The following is a 22,626-nucleotide window of genomic DNA, read 5'->3' as shown; positions in this document are numbered from 1 at the left end:
TGACTTGAGGCGTCCATTTATTTATAATTGGCAAATCTAATTTAAAAGCACATCTGGTCCGTTTAGCCTGTAAATATCAATAGCAATTAGGAAATTATAAATTCCTAACGTTAAAACAAGATCCTAATTTCAGTCAGGGAACATTATCCTTTATTTACAAGCTTGGGGATACTAATTATTTACTAATTATTTACAAAGGATAAAATGTTAAACACAGTCCTCTTTCCTCCCCCTCCTCCTTTCCCCTTGCCTTCTGCTCTGCCTTCCCCTCATCCCTACTTTTTTTCTCCTTAGATGTCCAGAATACTGAGTAGGTCACACTGGCCTGAATGTTTGTGAGGTAAGATTCTGAGAAACCCATGCATTCATTTCAAACAAGCCACTCAAAAGGCCAGACCTTGTATTACTATGTTGTAATAGCAAGAAATCATCCCCCACTTTAGGATTTGTTCCCTTCTGGGTTGAGCAGGGTAGCAACATAAAATGCATAAGATCCTAAATCAGAGCTCTTCACTCCTTACATAAAAGTTGTATTCTTGGCTGACTTTATTGGACATGACTCCCAGGTATTCACATGGAAACTCTTCCATATAGATATTTGAGTAAGTGAAATTCATGAAAGCAGAGTTGTAGAATAAGAATTTAAACATTTAGGAGTTAAGTTTTTATTTTGGAGTTACAGGAACACATTTCAAGATGATATGAAAAGGCACACTAAATGACAGTATGTCCAATGAAATACGAGTTAATATTGTTAAAGGAAAAACTGGAAGAAAGGAAGGCATTGTGGAGCATCAGAGACAAATGAAGAGTCCAGCTAATGTGTCATAGTACTTTCTATGTTTGTGTCCTCCCAAAATTCACATATTGAATCCTAACCTCCAAAGGTGATAGTGTTAGGAGGTGGGGCCCTTGAGGGCTGAGGTTATGAGGATAGAGCCCTCATGAATGGGATTAGCGCCTTATAAAAAAAAAAGACCCCACAGAGATCCCTAGCCCCTTCTAACATGTGAGTGCACAGCAAGAAGGCATCAGCAATGAACGAGGCAAATGGCCCTCACCAGAAGGCAGCCATGCTGAAGACTTGATCTTAGACTTACAGCCTAGAACTGTGAGAAATAAATGTCTTTTGTTTATGAGTCACCCCGTATGTGGTATTTCATTATAGCAGCCCAAATGGACTAAGACAATGCTTGCTTCTATTGTTTTTCCAGGGCACTCATTTATGTATCAGTTTGTAATATGTGCAGAAACAGAACTCAAGAACCAGGGTCCATAAATATTCAGGTATAGTTCCTTTAATGAAATATTTCCTCCAAAGATAGAAATTGGTGATAGTGGTCTATTTCTCTCAATACCACTGTTTCTCTGAAGCTTAGTATAGTAGGATCTGATTTTATGATTAGAAGATAAAGGATAACTGGGAACCTGGGTGGCTCAGTCAGTTAAGCATCCGACTCTTGATCTCAGCTCAGGTCTCAATCTCATAGTGGTGAGTTCAAGCTCCATGTTGGGCTCCATGCTGGGCGTGGAGACTACTTAAAAAAAAAGAAAAGAAAAAAGAGAAAAGAAAAGAAGACAAAGGACAGTTAAAACCAGGTACTACAAGCTAAAAGATGAAACAAAGTAAAGTAGGGTACTATCGTTACTTGACACAACTCATGAATTCTTACAGGAAATAGAAAGATGAAAGTCTGCCCAAAATTGCAATAGTCCTCTATTAAATATGTGCTTACACCCCAGCATTTATCTTGGAATAGTAAGATGTAGGAAAGAGACTAAAAGGTCAAACCTGAAGAGAATGAAGCCACATATGTTAAAAAGAAACAAAATAAATGCAGGTAACACTGTGCTGACAGCTAAACCCTGGGCTGCAAGAAAGAGAAAAATAATTCTGTGTTATATTCAAGAGTAAACCCGGGTAAAGCAAAAAATACAGAGAAATATACATAAGTGTGTTTTATTTCTCATCAAATCCTAAAAAGGTCATCTTACCTGAAGAGAAGGAAACCAAGGTGAATAAAATCTTTGATATACTTACTCCATTTTCCCTTACTCTGTGTGTGTGGCAGGGGTGTGAAGGTGAGAGATGGAACTGGTATATACAGACTGTATAAAAACAAAACCAAGTTTTTCCATTTGGACATCGAGCTGGAGTACTATAAATGCTTGTTAAAGCAGAATTTTTAGGGAAAAATCTATGCCTACCAATTAACTATTTTCCTTAACCCACAAAACTAGTCGAGTCTTTTGGTTGAAAGCAACTGAAATCATTGAAATGGATCCAAGTTGAAAATGACCATTGGCACAGCTGGTTCCAGGTGCTCAAGGATATTTGGACTGTGTCTATCTATCCCTTGGCTCTACTTTCCTCTGTCCCGGCTTTACACTCAGGAACGTTTTTTATCAAGAAATACCAGTTTGGTCAGCGGCAGCTCGAGGCTTATGTACTAGCCTAGCAGCCACAGACGAAAGAGAAGACCCAGAAAGATGCCAGAGAGCCAGAGAAGTGTCCTGGGACTGAGTCTCATTCTTCTGTACTGGACAATATGCCTACTTATTCTAAATTAATCACAGGGCTGGGGAGAAGGGATGCTATATGGTACGTTCTGTGGCCAAACTCAGTCATAAGTCTTCTGGAACTGCAGGAGTAGGAGAGTAGGGATGTTATCCCCACAAAAATCACAGGGAAAAATGGGGAAGGAATAACTCACGGAGAGAAGTTAGGGGTTCTTTTACCAATGTAAGGAGGAATGAATGAACACTTGGCAACCAACATCTTCATGTTAACCTGCCTATTTTTTTTTTCTTAAAAAGGTACACAATAGGTGGGGGGTGAGGGGTCCAGCTATTCGTGCTTAATAGTAATTTGAATTCTAGACCAGGGAGCGTTTTATCCAGTGAAAATAAAAATAGATTCAAGAAGAGGTTAAGGACTATGGAAATGACAACTAGGTCTCAGAGAAAGGTACCACCTGAGCAGCTGGTCAAGGAATCATACCACTGAGGGTTTGAAGTTGATTTCCTTTGTGTCTTTTCTGGCATACCACCACCCTTTGAGAATGCTTTCTCTGTCTGGGCATTTTCCTGCCTTTTGATCCACTTCTCCAAGGCAGAAGCCAGAATAGACTCCCACACTCAACCCACAGCTAGGTTGAAGGCATGGAACCTAGGTTCCTTCAGTCACACACACCCATGTGTGACATCAAACCAGAAATGAGTTACATGACAAGGCAAGGACTGCAGGAAATCCTTTTTATTTGTTTTTGTCAAGGTGACAGCTTAGATGTCATCTTTCATTGAAAGAGGACTTTTAACTACCTTTAACTACCTTCATTTTTACCTAGGTCTATACTTTTTAACTGAGTAAGTTCTTCTTTCCAGCTTATGTTCTAACTCAGTCAAAAGACCTCGTGGCAAATCATCCCCTAATGTGAACCCAAACTACCCCAAAATACCCCTCAAGCAATAATGACTGCCTTGTAAGACACTGTAGAATTGACCCCAAGACAATGATCTACCTGACCTTCACGGCCACCTGCATGTACCCACCAACATATGACCCACATTTTCCTTATATAAATTTGAAGTATTTGAAGACAGTCTTTGCGATATTAGTCCCCTATCTTTCTGGTGCTGGCCTCATGGAAATAATCCCTTTCTTGTTTCACCACCACTGGGTCTCTCTGCCTTTGTATGCTGTCAGCTGCGGGTGGTCTAACCTGATCTGTTTGGGACAGCCGGAGCCAGGTACTCTTGCACCCTTAGGCCCCAGTTACATCGTGATCAGAAGACAGATGTTCTGGCATCTCATGTCTACAGTGAGTGGCATGCATTATAGCATCTGGTTTCGTTGGAGCGGTTACTGGCATAATCTCACAATGTGATTTAGGCATTATTTTTCTGAAGTGCCTAGCCTCCAAACCTGGCTCTCTAGTCATCCAAAGATTCTCTGAGCTATCTACTTTTCCTTGAGAAATGTCTCTTTTCTTTTCAAACTAGCAAGGGTATTTGTATTTTTTTAAACTAAGACCCTGATTAATACAGTGACTGGATTAGTTGTCAAAGGTTGCCATAATAAATTGCCCATAGATCCACAGACTGGGCGGCTTAAACAACAGAAGTTATTTTCTCACAGTTCTGGAAGCTGGAATTCTGAGGTCAGGTATTGGCAGGGACAGTTTCTTCTGAGACCTCTTAGAGATAGCTGTCCCTGTGCCTTCACAAGATCTTCCCTCTGTAACCATCTGTGTCCAAATTTCCTCTTAAAAGGACACCAGTCATACTGGATTAGGGTCACCCAAATGGCCTCATATTAAATTAATTACCTCTTTAAAGACCTTATCTCCAAATGTAATCACATGCTGAGGTATTGGGTGTTGGACTTCAATATATGAATTCCAACTCATCTCATCATAGTGACCATAGTTGGGTCAAATAAGAGTAGAGTACTATAACATTTTTATTTAATTTAATTTATTTTATTTTATTTTTTAAAGATTTTATTTATTTGTTTGTCAGACAGAGAGAGAGAGCACAAGCAGGGGTCAGTGGCAGGGAGAGGGAGAGGGAGAAGCAGTCTCCCTGCTGCGCAAGGAGCCCACCCCAGAACTGGATCCCAGAACCTGGGATCATGACCTGAGCCGAAAGCAGAAGCTCAACTGACTGAGCCACCCAGGCATCCCACTCTAACGTTTTTATATGAAAGACATATATATGTACTCAAGTTTGTCGAGAGTATAACAGATGTAAAAGAGAAAACCGAGCACTTGTTGGATGAGTTTACCAGTGCTAACACCAGATCCAGATAATAAAAATAATAAAATTTGGTCAAAATTATTTGGATAGTTGACTTAACTTTCTATCTAATGTTGTATAGTGCCTTCAGCCTGAGTTCTGTAGTTATTTTAAAGGAAGAATAGCACATGGATTAGGAGCACAGACATTGGAGCCAGCCCCTTGGCTTAGACAAAGCACAGCTTGTACCTCAATTTTTTCACCTTTAAATGGGGGTTACTAACAGAGTAATCATAGAAGTCAAATATGTATTACATGCAAAGCACTTAGAATATCTGGCACTCACTAAGCATGCAACAAGTGGGAGCTTTTATTACCTTAAAATGTCCCTCAGAAGTTGTAAACGTAAAATACATTTTATTTTTTTAATTTCCCATTCAATATATTTCAGTGGACAAGTGCACTATTTTCCTACCACTTCAAAGACCTCAACGTTCTCCTCACATTTTTTATTCTTCCTAAAGTATCCTGTGCAATTGCCATTTTCTCCTCCCGTTGTCTATCCTCATTCATTGCTGTCCTCACATGTATGTACACGCACATCTTTAGTAACTTCCTCCTTTCTTAATTTTAAAAACTTCTCGGTTACCTCAGGAAACTCTCTCTTGATCTCTGGTTCCAATGTCAAGGAGTCAAGATCTTAACTACATTTTGGAAATAATCTGTCCAGATAACACTAATTTTATAGGGCCAATTCAAAAACTGAACACTAGATGGCAACATTCCTAAATTGTGCTGTTTTCCTAAGGCTTGGTTTCTGAAGTCTCGAAATGGGAGCGTTTAATTCTTGAATTTCTTTTTTTTTTTTTTATTTTATTATTATATTATGTTAGTCACCATAAAGTACATCCCCGGATTCCGATGCAAAGTTCGATGCTTCATTAGTTGCGTATAACACCCAGTGCACCATGCAATGCGTGCCCTCCTTACTACCCATCACCAGCCTATCCCATTCCCCCACCCCCTCCCCTCTGAAGTCTTCAGTTTGCTTCTCATAGTCCACAGTCTCTCATGTTTCATTCCCCCTTCTGATTACCCCCCCCTTTCTTTATCCCTTTCTTCCCCTACCGATCATCCTAGTTCTTATGTTCCATAGATGAGAGAAACCATATGATAATTGTCTTTCTCTGCTTGACTTATTTCACTTAGCATTATCTCCTCCAGTGCCGTCCATGTTGCAGCAAATGTTGAGAATTCGTTCTTTCTGATAGCTGAGTAATATTCCTACCCTATGACCCAGCCATTGCACTAATTCTTGAATTTCTTAAACATTTTGGCTCTGTTTTAAACCTAGAATAAGCCTTTGGATATCTGCATAAAGGAACTCTAGTGGCTCATTCTTGAAAATTAATTATTCCTATTTATACCTTGTATGATCACTAATTTTTACCTTTTAAAAAAATGTTTGAATCTTGCTTGTTTTTTTCCTTAAAATAACAGAAATATAAGTTCTGTCTATTTTTTAAATTATGTCATATTCTGTTTGTGGAATTTTAGGTAAATTTAGTTCTCTGACATAGCTAATAGATTTTTATTTAATTTCACAGGCATCCAGAAATGATACTTTACATGATAGACGTAACAGAAGGATACAAACATTTTTCTCCCTTTTTTTTTTTTTTATATTTTTCTTATGGAACTTTGAGCTTAGGGACAGGAAAACAATAGCTTTGAATTTCCTAATAGTGAAGATGAGAGAGAGCACAGGTGCATTTTCTTTGAAAAGGGAATTATATAAGTCTTCTAATTTTCCTTAGGAAATTAAGACATTAACTGGGATTTCATCTCTTGTAAAATGTAAGATTTATCAAATGAAAATACATTTATTGTTCTTAAGGCAAGGGCCTTTAATATGAAGTTCATTTAGGACTCCAGGAAAAAAATGGACAAAGAATATGAGCAGTAACTAAAGAAGAAATGCAAAAAGCCAACCACCACATGAAGAAAGTTGAAAATCACAAGCATTAAAAAAAGCAAAAGTAAAATGTTCTTTATCTAAAAACACTGTTTGGTTTCCTCCCTCTTTATACTGAGTATTAGAGAGAATATAGTGATAGCTCGAGTTCAAATCCCAGCTCAGAAATCTGCCTGCTATGTGACCTTGGTGAAATTCTTTGACCTCTTTGCTGTAATTTTCTAATCTGTAAAAGAGGATTAATCAGGAAAATGATGGCTAAATGAGTTAATATAAGTAAAGTTCTCAAAAGAATACTTCATTGAAATAATACTTTGGGAATACAGGGTTAAATAAAATATATTATTTTAAAAAATGTTTAAGGAGTACCTGGCATGTATGTGTTTGTCTAATGTACATAGCATTATATGTTAACACTGTGTAAATGCTACCTAACATAACAATTCTAACTTAACCGCAGATTGGAGGTTTAGGTATAGAAAATATACTGAGGGACACCTCAATCGGTTAAGCGTCTGCCTTCATCGTGATCCCAGGGTCCTGTGATCGAGCCCCACATCAGGCTCCTTGCTCAGCGGGAGCCTGCTTCTCCCTCTGCCTGCCATTCACCCTGTTTGTGCTTTCTCTCGCTCTCTCTCTCTCACACAAATAAATAAAGAAAATCTTTAGAAAAAATACTGAAATAAACAATGAAATTATTTAAATTACAATGGAATTAAACAATGAAATTAAGGATAAGCAGGCAAAACAAGACTAACAGGAATAATTTGATCTGAAAAAGAGGCAAAGGGTTTTCTAGAAATGTAATTGTTAAAATTAGAAAAAATCAATAAGCAAATTAAACTGGTTTTAAGACACGTAGAAATAAATTCAGATATATCACTAATCATCATAAACATAAATGAACTAAACTCACCAGTTAAATGATGGATTGCTCAATTGTATTAAAAAATCCAGCCAAATACTGTTTAGAAGAAAGAGATACAAAATGTAAGGACATATAAAAGTTGAAAGTAAAAGTAAGTGAAAAGACATACTTGGCAGGTACTAGCCAAAAGAAAGCTTGGTGGCATGTTAGCATTGACATAGGTTTTATGACCAAATGGAAATCAAAAAACCCAAAACATTATTAAGGAAGATTGAATTAATCAAGAAGATATAATACATTTAATTTGTATGCAACTGATAAGATAGGCTTAAAAATATAGAGCAATAAGTAATAGAGTTACAGGAAGATATTAACAAATCTACCATGTAATCGAAGATTTCAATATCCATCCATTCATTTTATTCAGGAAATACATTTGAGTGCTTACCTGCTAGGAAGTCCTACTCATTGATAACATGGCTATGAATAAAACAAAAAAAATCCTCAAGCTTTTGTAACTTATTTTATAATGAAAGGAGAGAGCAAAATAAAAAAATACAATAAAAACTTACAAAAATATACCCCAAATTTCATGAATTCTGAGATTATAAAATGGAAGATTTGCTCCCATCTACCATCCAACCCCACAGGTAGAACAAAGAGAGGAAGGAGGATAAAGTTCTTATCTTCTGACATTGGGAAATGGTAGAGGGGACAGGTAGAATGGGGGGGGAGCCAAGCAGAAAAATAACTTGAAACCCAGAGGGGAGGTGGAGTTTGAATCCTACTTGCTCAGTAATCTCCCAACTCATTATTCCCAAAGTGGACCCAAAAAACTGGCATGTTGGAGCCAGGAATTTCCTGGAATCATTGATGTTTTCCTGAAGCACAGTCAGCTACAGACCCGGAGTGGCTTCCATCAAGCGGGAGTGGATAATCACCACCAGATGGTGCCAAACTGCAGTGGGGACCAGGGTCGATGTGGCTAGTGATGCGAAAGCCCAGGGCTGTGCGGGTTCTCCTCATTTTATTAATCTTACACTGAAAGAAAGGAAAAAATAAAGACAAAAGTTTGGAAAAGAAGACAAAGGACTTCATTATTTCACAAATGATATGATAGTCTCCATAAAAATCCAAAAGAACTTAACTAGCAATAACACGAGTTTACCAGGAGATCAACTTGCAAAACCCAGTTGCATTTGTATAAAATCTGATAAGTACTCAGCAAACATTTCTATAACAACAAGCACATGGAAAACATAATTTAAAAGATATTCCATTTAAATCGCTCAAATATAAGATGTTTAAAATTAAGTCTAATAAAAGATGTATACGACCTGTACAGGAAAAAAAACTATGAAAAATTATAAAAGGACAGTTGGAAGGAATATGCTATGTTTGTGGAAAGGAAAATTCAACTTTTTTTTAAAAAGTGAAGTCTCATGAATGCGCAGGAATCTGTTGCATCTCTATACATCAATAACAAAGCAGCAGAAAAAGAAAGCAAAGAATCGATCCCATTTGCCATTGCAACAAAAACAGTAAGATACCTAGGAGTAGACCTGACCGAGAGGTAAAAGATTTGTATTCTGAAACCTATAGAAGACTTATGAAAGAAATTGAAGAGGATACAAAGAAATGGGCAAAAAATTCCATGTTCATGGGGTGGAAGAACAAATATTTTTAAAATGTCTGTACTACCCAGAGCAATCTACACACTTAATTCAATCCCTATCAAAATGCCAACAGCATTTTTCACAGAGCTGGAACAGACAATCCTAAATTTTTTATGGAATCACAAAAGACCCTGATAGCCAAAGCAATCCTGAAAAAGAAAAAGTGGGAGGCATCACGATTCTGGACTTCAAGATATATGACAAAGCTGTAGTCATCAAGACAGTATGGTACTGCCACAAACACACACACATAGATCGATGAAACAGAATAGAAAACTCAGAAATAGACCCACAACTATGTGTTCAACTAATCTTCGACAAAGCAGGAAAGAATATTCAATGGAAAAAAGACAATTTCTTCAACAAATGGTGTGGGGAAAATTGGACAATAACACACAGAAAAATGAAACTGGACCACTTTCTTATATCATACACAAAAATAAACTCAAAATGGATGAAAGACCTAAATGTGAGACAGGAATCCATCGAAATCCTAGAGGTGAACACAAGCAGAAACCTCTTTGAGCTCAGCCGCAGCAAATTCTTGCTAGACACGTCCCCAAAGGCAAGGGAAACAAAAGCAAAAATGAACTATTGGTACTTCATTAGGATGAAAAGCTTCTGCACAGCAAAGGGAACAATCAATAAAACTAAAAAGCAGCCTATGGAATGGGAGAAGATATTCACAAATGACCTATCTGATAGAGGGTTAGTATCTAAAATCTATAAAGAACTTATCAAACTCAACACCCAAAAAACAAATAATCCAGTTAAGAAATGGGCAGAGGGCATGAATAGACACTTTTTCAAAGAAGACATACAAATGGCCAACAGACACATGAAAAAATGCTCAACATCACTCGGCATCAAGGAAATACAAATCAAAACCATGAGATACCACCTCACACCTGTCAGAGTGGCTAAAATTAAAAACGCAATAAACAACAGGTGTTGGTGAGAATGCAGGGAAGGGGGAACCCTCTTACACTGTTGGTGGGAACTCAAACTGGTGCAGCCACTCTGGAGAGTATGGAGGTTCCTCAAGAAGTTAAAAACAGAACTACACTATGACCCAACAGTTGCACTACTAGGTATTTACCCAAAGGATACAAAAATACAGATTCAAATGCACACATGCACCCTGATGTCTATAGCAGCATTATCAACAATAGCCAAACTATGGAGAAGAGCGGAGATGTCCATCGACTGATGAATGGAAAAAGAAGAGGTGGCATGTATGTATAATGGAATATTACTCAGCCATCAAAAATGAAATCTTTCCATTTGCAACAATGTGGATGGAACTAGAATGTATTATGCTAAGTGAAATAAGTCAGTCAGAGAAAGACAAGTGCTATATGATCTCGCTCATGTGGAATTTAAGGAAGAAAACAGATGAACATATGGGAAGGGGGAAAGAAAAAAAGGAGAGAGGAAAACAAACCATAAGAGACTCGTAATGATAGAGAATACAGCAAGGGTTGCTGAAAGGAGGTGGGTTGGGGATGGGCTAGATGGGGATTAAGAAGGGCACTTGTGATGGGCACAGGGTATTATATGTAAGTGATGAATCACTGAATTCTATTCCGGAAACCAATATTGCACTGTATGTTCACTAAGTAAAGTTTAAATTAAAAAAAATTATGTGCTAGGGTCAGGGCCAAATACATTATTACATTAGCCCCTGTGGTCTTCAGCACACCCCTCTGTGATAGGTGTTACCCCATTGTGCAGATGAGGAACCCGAGATGAAGTAACTTGCCCTGAGCCGCACATCGCAGAGCTGTGGAGGTGGGATTGGAAAGCTCCAGGGCCCTGTGCCTCCCACTCTGCCCCGTGCAGACCCAGGATAGATCCTGATTCAGCTACTTGCTGCTTTTCCAGCCACCAGTAGTCTATGGGTCACTTAAATCTGAGGAGCCACAGTTTCTTCACATGGACATAATAAGGAGGTCCACAAAATTTAACAAGAATTACCATTGAGGCATTGCTTAGAACAGCAGCAATAAACAAAATAACAAAACAAAACCCCACCTAAAATGTCCACTAGAAGGTGATTTATTGAGGGGAATGTGGTGTATTCTATATGGTGGAATATATTAAATGAAGTCAATTAAATAAATAAATGTATTCAATTTCATAATTAAATAGATTAAATTAAATTATATGTATTAAATAAGTGTTGACAGTGGAAGATGCTCACAACAAAACTTAAGTTACAAAAATGTACTTTCTGGGTGACTTTTAGGTTATATTATTAATATTTATGTAAATATAAATAATACAATAAGCGTGAATTCTCCCCAAATTGAATTGCAGAGCTAATATTCCAAATATCAACAGAGATTTTTGTGAAACATGACAACTGATACTGATATTTTATATGGCAAAGGGAAATATCCAAGGCACTCCTTAATAAAAAGAGGGAACTTGGCCAATCAGACACTGAAACTAATGGTGAAGTCATGATAATTGATAGTGTTGCTTTGGCAAAGGGAAGACCAAATGACCAATTGAACAAGAGAGCTCAGAAAGATCCAGGAACGCATGGAAAGTTGATATATGACAGACGTGGCCATGCTGATCAGCGATGAAAGCTTAAGCTTAGATTAAATAAACAGATGAGTTTCTACTGATAATAAATAGAAAAGAAGGAAAAGATTTCCTTTATAGTAGACTCTCATGCAGAAGGAATGATGGAGGGAGAAAATCCCCATTTGGCAAGCATTGTAGTAATAATTGACTCAGACAAAATTGGCAATGGATGCCAAAACTATTGGGTTGTAATTTGATGAAGAACAGGATAGTTACACAGTCTCAAGGATCTCTCCACAAATTACTTATTACTTACAAAGGGAAAATAGTGCTTTTAAAGTGGATAAACCTGGAAGACATCACCTTAACTAACTGATCAAGTTGCCATCGCCAAAAAAATGAAGAAAAATGACATGTGGGCTTCCTGAGTGTTGCACTGAAGAGGACACGACCTCACTTACATAGTAATCCTGCCAAAAATTCACAACCTGAATCTAATTATGAAGAAACATTCTATGAAGAAAACCCACACTGAGGGACAGTCACAAAATAATTGGCCTGAACTGTTAAAAAATGTGAAGGTCAAAAAACACCACGACTGAGAAGCTGTCGCAGATCAAGTGAGACTGGAGACAACCTAAGATGTGACCCTGGACTGGATCCTGTGGTGGGGGTATGGGCGGGAGGAGAGGTGGAGCAGGGTGGCTACAAAGCATATTTTATCAGGGTAATCGGTGAAATTTGAAAGTAGACTGTAGATTATAGAGTAATGGAAGCAGTGTTAAATTTTCTGATTTTGATAACTGAATGTTTTTAATCCTTGTTTTTGGAAAACATACACTCAAGAATTTAGAGGCAAAGGAGCATGGTTTCTGCAAATTATTCTCAAATGCTTCAGAGATAACAATATGCATAAGAGAAAGAGAATGAGAAAACGAATATGGCAAAATGATCATTGCTGAATCTGTTGAAGGGTACACAGGAATTTTTTGTAAGATTTTTAAAACTTTTCTGTGCTTTAAATTGTTTTGAAATAAAAAGCTAAAAAGAAGCAAAGGAATGGTAAATGCAAAGCTTCTGGGAGGGAGAGGAGGCCAGAGACTGGGGGAGGGAGGAACCCAGGTAGATACAACAGGACTATGTTCCAGTTCCTAAATTAAACAATGGGATCGTGGACATTCATTTTATTATTTAGCTTTAATAATGATGTATATATTTTTGTCCAGATCAAATAGTATCTTTTAAAAGATAATAAAAGAGAAAACAAAGAAAAAACATAATAAGGCATGAATCAGAGCTATCTCGTGAGCTCTGTGTACGTATGACCCACATGTCTGTGAGTATGCTGCTTTCCCTCCCTGAAGTTCACTTTCCTCACCTACAAAAAGGGAATTGAAGACCCACTGTGCAGTTTGGTTGAAAGGGCTTGGCAATCAGTGCTCATTAAGTGGCAGCTGCTTTTTTATTTTCTCTGATAGGGCAGAGATAAGGGGAGTACACCTACAACCATAGGCTTGGTTAAAATGATAGAGGTTTCCCATCGTCTATATGGCCAGTTGGAAAGGAGGGTATCTAGAGAATAAAATTGAGCTCATGTTGGAAATCCCCCAAATAATTACAGAGCCAATGAGCTTCGTGTATCCTTTTCCAAACTGCGCTCCATTATCTGGAAGACTTGGAAAAAAACGAATATTTATGTTGGATGGTCTAGAAAAAGGTCAATGAAGCAGAAAATCTGCTGAGATGAGGCAGGTTTAACTGTTCAGGGCATCCTACCTAAGCAGTAAGCTTTCTTTTATCTAAAATTCTGAGAAAGGAGACTGTTTACAGGAGACGGAAGATATAAAGTGAGCTGATAATTTCGTAGATTAATTAGAGGCTGTGTATGAAAGCACACCTAGCAGAAAAATGCTTTTCCCAATGCAGAATATGTGATTCCATTTCTGCCTTTTTCTGCAGCACATAAAAAATAATTCTTACATGATATATGTACACCCTGTTTGGACAAATTCCCTTATGGCTTAGCTACTTTTTATATACCAAAAGCCTTGAACAAATTGCAAAGAACAACAAAAAAGCAAGCAAATATGTATTGAGCAACCACTTCATTTAAGGGTCGCTCTGCTATAAGGGATATAAGAGAGGAGCTGTTTTAAGCTCATAGTTGATTTAAATTTTAATTTTTCAATATTAATGGCTTTATAAAAATGAGTATATGTATATACACACAGCTAACTTAAGCTCATCACATGTAACTAAATTCATAAAGTGTGAACAGTAGAGCAAATTTGATAATGTTTATACATTACTAACAGTTAATTCAGTGAAGAAATCAATAATATCAATTGTTGGCCATCTCAAACCCTAACTGTTTTTCCGTTTGGATAGCATACAGAGATAATCTGCCCACCCTGTCACTAGAAATATTGCCGAAGAATGACTATTCCAGCTGCTGGTACCTAGGAGATGCTTTTGGTTACTTGATTTGGTGTTTAATTTCTTAAATGTTAATTATCTAAATTATATATCAACTATTATCACCTTATTTTTATATTGATAAAATACATATTCATTAACACAGTTTTATTCATGATTTCTCCTTTCCTTGCTTCATATACTATAAATACGCAGATAATTCCAGAGATGAAGGCAGGCATACATAATATTAAAGTTGGAGATTTTAAGAGAAATTCATTATAAAATTCTTGGAGTTATATGTACAAGAACTGGTAACCCAACCATTGTCTTGTTTTTACTTTGACAGTTTTACATCAGCTGCTGTATTCTCCAGAAATATAATTAAGGAGAGAAGTTATAATAACTAATGTAAATGTACTGAGAAATGATATTTTAGAGGAATTGGAGAATATGAGGAGGGATGATACTTGCAGAGACTTAAGAATGTTGTATTTGAATCAATGTGATAAACTGATCACAGAGGGAGGCATGGAAAAAGGAAAAGATTTTCAAGAGAATGATAAAAAGTCATGTATGAACAACTAAAAATCACATTTTCAAAGGCAGCTCAAAGAATGATCATGTTATTCTTATTTTAATCCTCATGATCAAAAAAGAGATGACTCAATTCCTTACTTATATTTCTGCCAAAATTATCTTTGAAAAACAAATTTCATAATGAAAGATAAAGAAAATAATGCGCTATCACAGGATTTTAAATAGAAATGGGGATTTTTGATTCAATATGGTGAATAGAATGCACCACTTCCATTCTCTCCTGAAAGCCTATTAAAATGACAATAATCATATTTAAAATATATAGGTCTAAAAGATTTAAAAAAAAAAAAAAGCCAGGAGAGAAGACACAGAGCGTAGGAAAGTATCAACATGCTTTGGAGGGTGGAAAGCTGTTGACTTAGGAGAGAAGGAGAAGCTAAACCTGAGTGTCTTCAGCAAAAGGAAAGAACCAACCTGCTAAAGCTGGAGAATGGGGTTTTGCAGAAAGGGGATGTGAAGTGCAGATCTGGGATTAAGAGAATCATTTGAAAGTCTGCTTAAGAGACATTTAGATCTCAAAGAGCCTGGTGACTTTCCCTCCCAAATTCTCAGACTTAAGATTGATTCCCATAGAGCATGAGTCAAAAAGATGCTGAGCTTAAGGACAGTAGGTACAGAAAGCTCCAGGGGAGTTGAGGGGCTAAAAATAGGTAGATTAACTAGAAGTCCATGTATTTATCAGAGAAACACATCCTCACCCATCACCAGCCCTCTTTCCCTTTCCAGGTTCCCAAACACCTGCAGCCAGGCACAAGACCTGAGTCTCTTTCTGTGCAGAAATTGGTGGCCACTGAGAATACCTGCAGACTCAAAGTCATTCTTAGGCACTCAGAGTCTCAAACAAATAGGGAGAAAACCTGTAGGGGCGCCTGGGTGGCGCAGTCCTTAGGCGTCTGCCTTCGGCTCAGGGCGTGATCCCGGCGTTCTGGTATCAAGTCCCACATGGGGCTCCTCGGCTGGGAGCCTGCTTCTTCCTCTCCCACTCCCCCTGCTTGTGTTCCCTCTCGTTGGCTGTCTCTCTGTCACATAAATAAATAAAATCTTTTTTTTTTAAAAAGGAAAACCTGTAAAGAAGAAAACATGATTCTCAAAGGATCCAACAGAGAAGGGGGTGAGGGGATTTCCTAGTATAACAGCAAAAGGAAGTGAAAAATGACAAGTCATAAAATGGGGCTAGAAAACAGTCAAGATTGGAGCAGGAGAGCAAAAGTTTCTGGAAATAAATTAAAAATGGAATTCAGATTATCTGACAAGTATTGGGTTATATGAAAACTTATTCAGATGACTACCAAATGAATAATTGACACAGTTATTAACTCCAGGGGAAAAAGAAAGTAGCGTAATCATGGTACACTACTAGATTCAGCAGTGAAAAATATGTAGACAGTCAAAATAATGTAAATATGGGATAAAACTCAAGACAAATCTGGGGTTTAATTATATTGGGAGGTTGGAAGGAAGGGAAGCAGGGTGGTTGTATAAGAGCTAATTTTTATTTACCAATGTAAAAAGATCAGTCAATCAAGATATAAAATGGCTATATCAAGATATAGCATCATAAATAAAGAATTCTTACGTAGAAAGATAAATACTGAAAGACATAGGGTAAGGATCAGAAATTGATAGGTGAGACTGGGCACAGGGAGAGGTGGGTCATTTTTTTGAAAATTGTAACTGTCAAAAAAACTATTACACTCCATTGTTTTAATTATATTAGTGAAAGGTAGCAATACGTGGGCTTACATTCTGTTTCTCAACAATTTTTAACCCATGATTGCATTTGATAAACAAACAAACAAAAAACAACCACCAAATCCATGTATTCTTTCAATGTTATTTGGAGATAAGAATAAAACAAACTTTGTGACTAAAAACAATTTAGAGCAATGAGACAAAATGCTGTTTTGCTTTCAATCAGAACATGCCCCTCTTGCCCCTACTCCAGGACTAAATAAGAACACGCCTCTTCATCCTTACAAAGATAACAACTGTTCACTTTTTTTTGTTTTCTGGCTGAGGATCTTAGTGTCTCCTTATTTCAATCAATCCAATTTAATGCATTCAATACAAACCCTCTTTTCTGTCTGGCTTTCACTGCCTTTTCTTCTCCTTCCCTGCCCTCTACCTATCTAACCTTATTTTCCATTACATCACAACAGGCAACTCCTGTCAAGTGGGATAGCACTCTCAGAACCAGGCATATATACCCTGGGCCATGCCTGCCTTCATCTTTTAGGTTAAGCTCTTGCCTGAATTCTTGGGCCCATCTCCTCTGGACCTGGCCAAGGTCTTCCTGTCCTTCAAAACCTTCTTCAAGAGGAGCAAAGACATTTCTTATCATAATTCTATTATTTTATCATCTTTGAAACTTTGGCTTTTATCATTAAAATTTATAGAAGAAAAAAACTGATAGAAAAACACCTTTTATGACCACTTAGGCAAAAAGAAAATTTAAACAAATGAACATTTGTCCAAATTCAAGAGACTGTGCTCAATTTATTGGGTTGGCACCTACCAGTAATTTTCAAGATATGATGTAACAGGGATTTTTTTCAGCATTATGCCACTCTCTATGAAGGAAAGATCATTTTTTTAAAGCACCCAGTCTCAACAACATGAACGTATGTATAATTTGTCATTGTCTGTTGGAAGGGATAAATAGCAGATTAAGGCTAGCTTGAGAAAAGCCAATAAACCTGGTAAAAAAAAAATTACATTGATCTTTTCTGTTAATTATTTAAAGTTTCTCATTTTTATTGCATTTATTGTACAAACAACATAATAATACCAAAGAACAAAAAAGGAAAAAATTATCTCTACTTCCACCCTCAAATAAACTGTTTTCACTTGTTCATGTATTCTTCCATTTCTCAACCCTATGCATATGTAATTGTATATACAAAGCATTCTACTTTTTACCCTTGGTATTGTAAACATTTTCATGTTGTAAATCCTCTTTGCACTTCACATTTTAGTATTTATACAATAAACCATCTATGAATATCCATATAAGAATTCATCTATTGCAGTACCATAATTATTGGTGTCTCTGTCATTAGTTATTTATAATTCTTTCCAATTTTTTTCAGTAGGCTGTGAGCAAATAGGCAATTGTATGCACTGACAGTACTTATCAAATTTAAAATGTACATATCCTAAACCTAATAAATCTTCCTTGTGGAATCACTCCTTGAGAGATAATTACAAAAGTGTGCAAACATAAATATGCTATTTGCTGCTTTATCTGATGGTAAAAACTGGAGGTGATCTAAATGATCCACCATAGTGTAATAGCTAAATAAACTTTGGTATACCTGTATTGGTACACACCATATTATATGGGGTTATATACCATATTATATGGTGATTAAAAATAATGAGTTAGATCTGTTTGGGTTGACTTGGGTTGATAAACTGATAAACGGTAGGGTGAGGGTGGGAAAGGAGGTTTAGATAAATAGTTGGAACGCATTGTTGTGGGAAAAGTGCTATGGGGGTGTATTTATAATAAATATATACATAGATGCTTGCACATACATAAGAAATAAATGCAGACCGTGTAACAAACCTTTATATACATTATGCAACAAGCCATTACTTTTTTTCTTTATATACTTCAGTATTATTTGAATTACCACAAGCATGTATTACTTCTGTTATTTTTGAAAAATAAAATATAAATCATCTAAATAATACTCAATAGGGAATTATCACTTTATTTTCATAGATGGCCCACTCCGGCAGCTCTTTTTAATTGCTCTAGAAGGAACAGGAGACTTGGCAGAGCTGGTCAGTCCTCTCTACCTAAAAATGAGGAAAGCCCAATCTTCTCCGAACTCATTTTGGATCAGAAGTATGTTTGTTAGGTAATGAAAATCTGTATTTTGATGTGTTATCACTTAAGTATCAGAGGGGCTTAATTAGATCAATCAGAAAATGCTTTCAACTTTGGGACCTCTCACTCTTGCCCTCCTCAGAAACTACAGTTTTTACAAATAGGCAAAAGTTTCTGTGAATCCTCAAAATCATCTAGAGTTGTCAATTTCAGATTTTGTTTCTTTACTCTTTCATCTTATGGAGACTGGAGTGCAAGTGTACACAATCAGATTTCTGACTGTGAATATTTTTAGTTTAAATTTTTAGCTTAGAACAATATGTAAGATTCCCTTATTTATCTCAAAATTGCCATGGGAAATGCTAGTTGTGCAATATTAACCATCTCTCCTAAGGGAACACTCTACCAATGCTTAGACATGACATTTATCTTCACTAAACACATATCCTTGCCAAACCTGTTTGAAAAGCAATTCATTTGAAAGGTTTAGTTGATCAGTCTAGTTTGCAGCCTAGTCACCTTCCAGTCCTGCAGTCAAAATTTGGAGCATGTCTTCAAGCCAAGGATCCCATATATAAAAAGATAACTATGAACTAAACCCTAGTAAAACGATCCATAGTAACCACATAATCAAGATGAAAGGTGCACTGCTAAGCTAGATTAAAATCATATCTATATAAAAGGCACAGAAAAACAATTTTTTTATTATTTTTATGGTCAAAATAAACCGGCTAAACTCTTTAATTTTCTCCCTTCTCTTCTTTTTTTCTTTTTTTTAAAGGTATGGGTCTCGCCTTTATTTATTTTTTTAAAGGTTTATTTATGTATTTATTTGAATGAGAGAGAGAGAGAGAGCATGAGCTGGGGGAGGGGCAGAGGGAGGAGGAGAAGCAAGATTCCCCACTGAGCAGACAGCCTGATGCAGCTCATCCCAGAACCCTGGGATCATGACCTGAGCCAAAGGCAGGCACTTAACCAACTGAGCCACCCAGATGCCCTTCCCTTCTCTTCAACGAAAGAGTTCCCTACTGTGTAGTACAGTTTAGCGGTTAAGACTACAGGCTCTGGAGACACACTCCCTGCATTTGACTGGCACTTCCACCACTTCCTAGCACCATAACCCTGGCCAAGTTACTTAACTTCCTCAGGGCCTCAGTTCCACCTTCCGTAGGAGAGGGCAGGCAATACTCCTAGTTTCATAGGGCTGTTGAGGATGAATTAGACAATACAAGTAAAATGATTAAAACAGCATTGGCACAGAAAATACTTGCTAATTATTATCGTTATTTGACGCTACTGTAATTCCTCATTTAGTTTCCCAATTGTCCATCTAAGTCTTTCAGCTTAGAATATAAAATTGCCATTACGTGTCCCCGCAGCTAGCACAATACTCAGTGCATAGCATGGACTCACTACATTTTTCTTAGAAGAAAGGAGTGTGGGCAAGAAAGAAAAGAGACAGGAAGGAGGGAGGTAGGAAGAGGAAAAAGGAGTAGAGAAGAGGAGGAGTGAGAGGAGGGCTGGCATGGAGGAAAGAAAAGAAAAGAAGGGAGTAAAACTGAAAATGTATAGTCAGGAGCAGAAAACCGATCAGAATAAGCCATGACTTAATGCTTGCAAGTAGAAGTCTCCTATTCATTTCACAGGTAACTTGATTGTTCTTCCAATGTACTTACTCAGTACTTTTGATATATATGTATAATCACAATGGTTTCACTACTTTATAGATATGTTTTCTGGTTAGCTTTCCAAAACTTTTAAAACAGAGTCCATTTAGTTCACATACAAACATTGAAAAATAGGAGGGAACACATAGAGTGAAGCATCAATTCATGTACACAGGCTAATTTAAAGTTTAGTTTTTAGACTTTCTTACCACAAAGCATTTCTATGGGTAGGTATGGACCAAATGGTTAGGTAGTTTGATTTGTTAATTTAAAAGTTTTATAATCTGGGGCGCCTGGGGGGCTCAGTCGGTTAAGTGTCTGCCTCCGGCTCAGGTCATGATCTTGGGGTCCTGGGATCGAGCCTTCCAGTGGGCTCCCTGCTCAGCAGAAAATCTGCTTCTCCCTCTCCCTCTGCCCCTCCCCACCCCGCTCATGCTCTCTCTCTCTCTGTGTCAAATAAATAAATAAAACCTTTAAAAAATAAAATGAAATAAAATGTAAAAATACATTAAAAGCTGGTCATTATCCTGCTAATTTAACTAAATCCAATTAGAATGAATTTGAATGATTTAATTATCTAGTTTGGCCTCCTAAATATTCCCTTCACAGTCAATTTTTCTCTTTACTTTGTAGCTGATAAACTTAGTACAAAGGTACTTGTTTATAATTTGAAGTGACCTATTTTTCGTGATTTTCCAAAAATGCTAATTCCTATAGAACAAAAACCTTCTACAAAATATTTTTCAAATATTTTCTCAAAATCTTGTGCTCTCCTGATAGAATATTTTTATTCACTGAATAAACATCTTCTTGTTTATAGTCTTGTGTGGGATAGTTCTTTTTAAAACCACTCTAATTATCCAAATATTTATCTCACGAGTGGGATCATAATTTTTGTGGCTCCTTCATTTACTATGGAAAGAATACAGTGTTTTACTACAAAAGGACACCAAAAAGCCCTTTAATTCTGGAACTTCTTGCCCTTGTGTCATAAAAACAACCTAGGATTATGGGGGGAAAAAAGATTAGAAGGCAGTGTTCATTATCGTAGACAAAACTATGCCCTAGGGGTGCCTGGGTGGCACAGCGGTTAGGCGTCTGCCTTTGGCTCAGGGCGTGATCCCCGCGTTATGGGATCGAGCCCCACATCAGGCTCCTCTGCTATGAGCCTGCTTCTTCCTCTCCCACTCCCCCTGCTTGTGTTCCCTCTCTCGCTGGCTGCCTCTATCTCTGTCAAATAAACAAAACAAAACAAAACAAACAAAAAAAACTATGCCCTAAACTAGCTACAAAAAATAAGTCTTTTTAAAAACATCACACTCGGAACTATGATTTTAAACCCCTTAATTTAACTTTGCTTTGCCTTTGAAGGCAAAAGCTCCTTGAACTCTAAGTAGTTTTTAGATTTTAACTCTAGTCTCTCATTGAAGCTTTCAAGTCCCCAAGTCACTATTTGTTGGATTACAAGCAGCATTTTTTTTTTAAAGATTTTATTTATTTATTTGACAGAGATAGAGACAGCCAGCGAGAGAGGGAACACAAGCAGGGGGAGTGGGAGAGGAAGAAGCAGGCTCATAGAGGAGGAGCCTGACGTGGGGCTCGATCCCATAATGCCGGGATCACGCCCTGAGCCGAAGGCAGACGCTTAACCGCTGTGCCACCCAGGCGCCCCTACAAGCAGCATTTGTAAGAGAAGCCCCTCACCGTGTACGTGTACTTGCTGGTATCATTTCTGGAGCTCATTTCCATCCTAGTGACCAAAGGAGGAGGTCGTAACACACCCAGTGGGTAGAACAAGGGCTATGAGAGCAACCCTTTTGCTTTCAAGATCTTTTTCTCATGTTGAATTTTTTTTTTTAAAGATTTATTTACGTACTTGAGGAGAGAGAAAGCGCATGCACAGGGCATGGAGAGGGGCAGAGGGAGAGAGAGTCTTAAGCAGTCTCCGCACACTGAGCACCTGGGGCTCCATCTTACCACCTTGAGGTCACAACCCTGAGATCACGACCTGAGATCTCAAACTGCCCCGAAACCGAGAGTTGAACACTCGACCGACTGTGCCACCCAGGCACCCTTCTCACGTTGAATTTTTAAATGTACTAAATAAAAGTGGAAAGGAGGAGAAGGTGGAAAAATTATTTTTTTCTTGGCTTATAAAAGGCTGGGCAAATGCCTACATTAAATCTCATAGGAACTCTAGGTTAGTGGATGTTCCTGTAATGACTGCAAAAGGAAAAAAATGTAATCAGGGAAACATTAACATAAATTACAAAAAAAAAAATGTGACCTGCATGAGTGGTTCTCAGCCCCAGTACATA

The 22,626-nt window shown here is 37.4% G+C and overlaps 1 long non-coding RNA gene across 5 annotated transcripts in view; it reads left to right on the top strand.

The window, feature by feature from the left end:
* The window catches only part of LOC117804386, a 76,421-nt gene that overhangs the window by 17,892 nt on the left and 35,903 nt on the right, over nucleotides 1–22,626 (top strand). The window contains exon 3 of one of the 5 annotated variants that reach the window (XR_004628749.1): nucleotides 18,534–18,672. The exons of the other annotated variants lie outside the window; for them this stretch is intronic. This is a non-coding gene — a long non-coding RNA (uncharacterized LOC117804386). The remainder of the gene's footprint in view (nucleotides 1–18,533; nucleotides 18,673–22,626) is intronic. 5 annotated transcript variants of the gene reach the window in all.

The sequence above is a fragment of the Ailuropoda melanoleuca genome, chromosome 11 (genome assembly GCF_002007445.2).
Source record: "Ailuropoda melanoleuca isolate Jingjing chromosome 11, ASM200744v2, whole genome shotgun sequence".
Lineage (NCBI taxonomy): Eukaryota > Metazoa > Chordata > Mammalia > Carnivora > Ursidae > Ailuropoda > Ailuropoda melanoleuca.
This window is presented reverse-complemented; position numbering and strand designations above follow the sequence as displayed.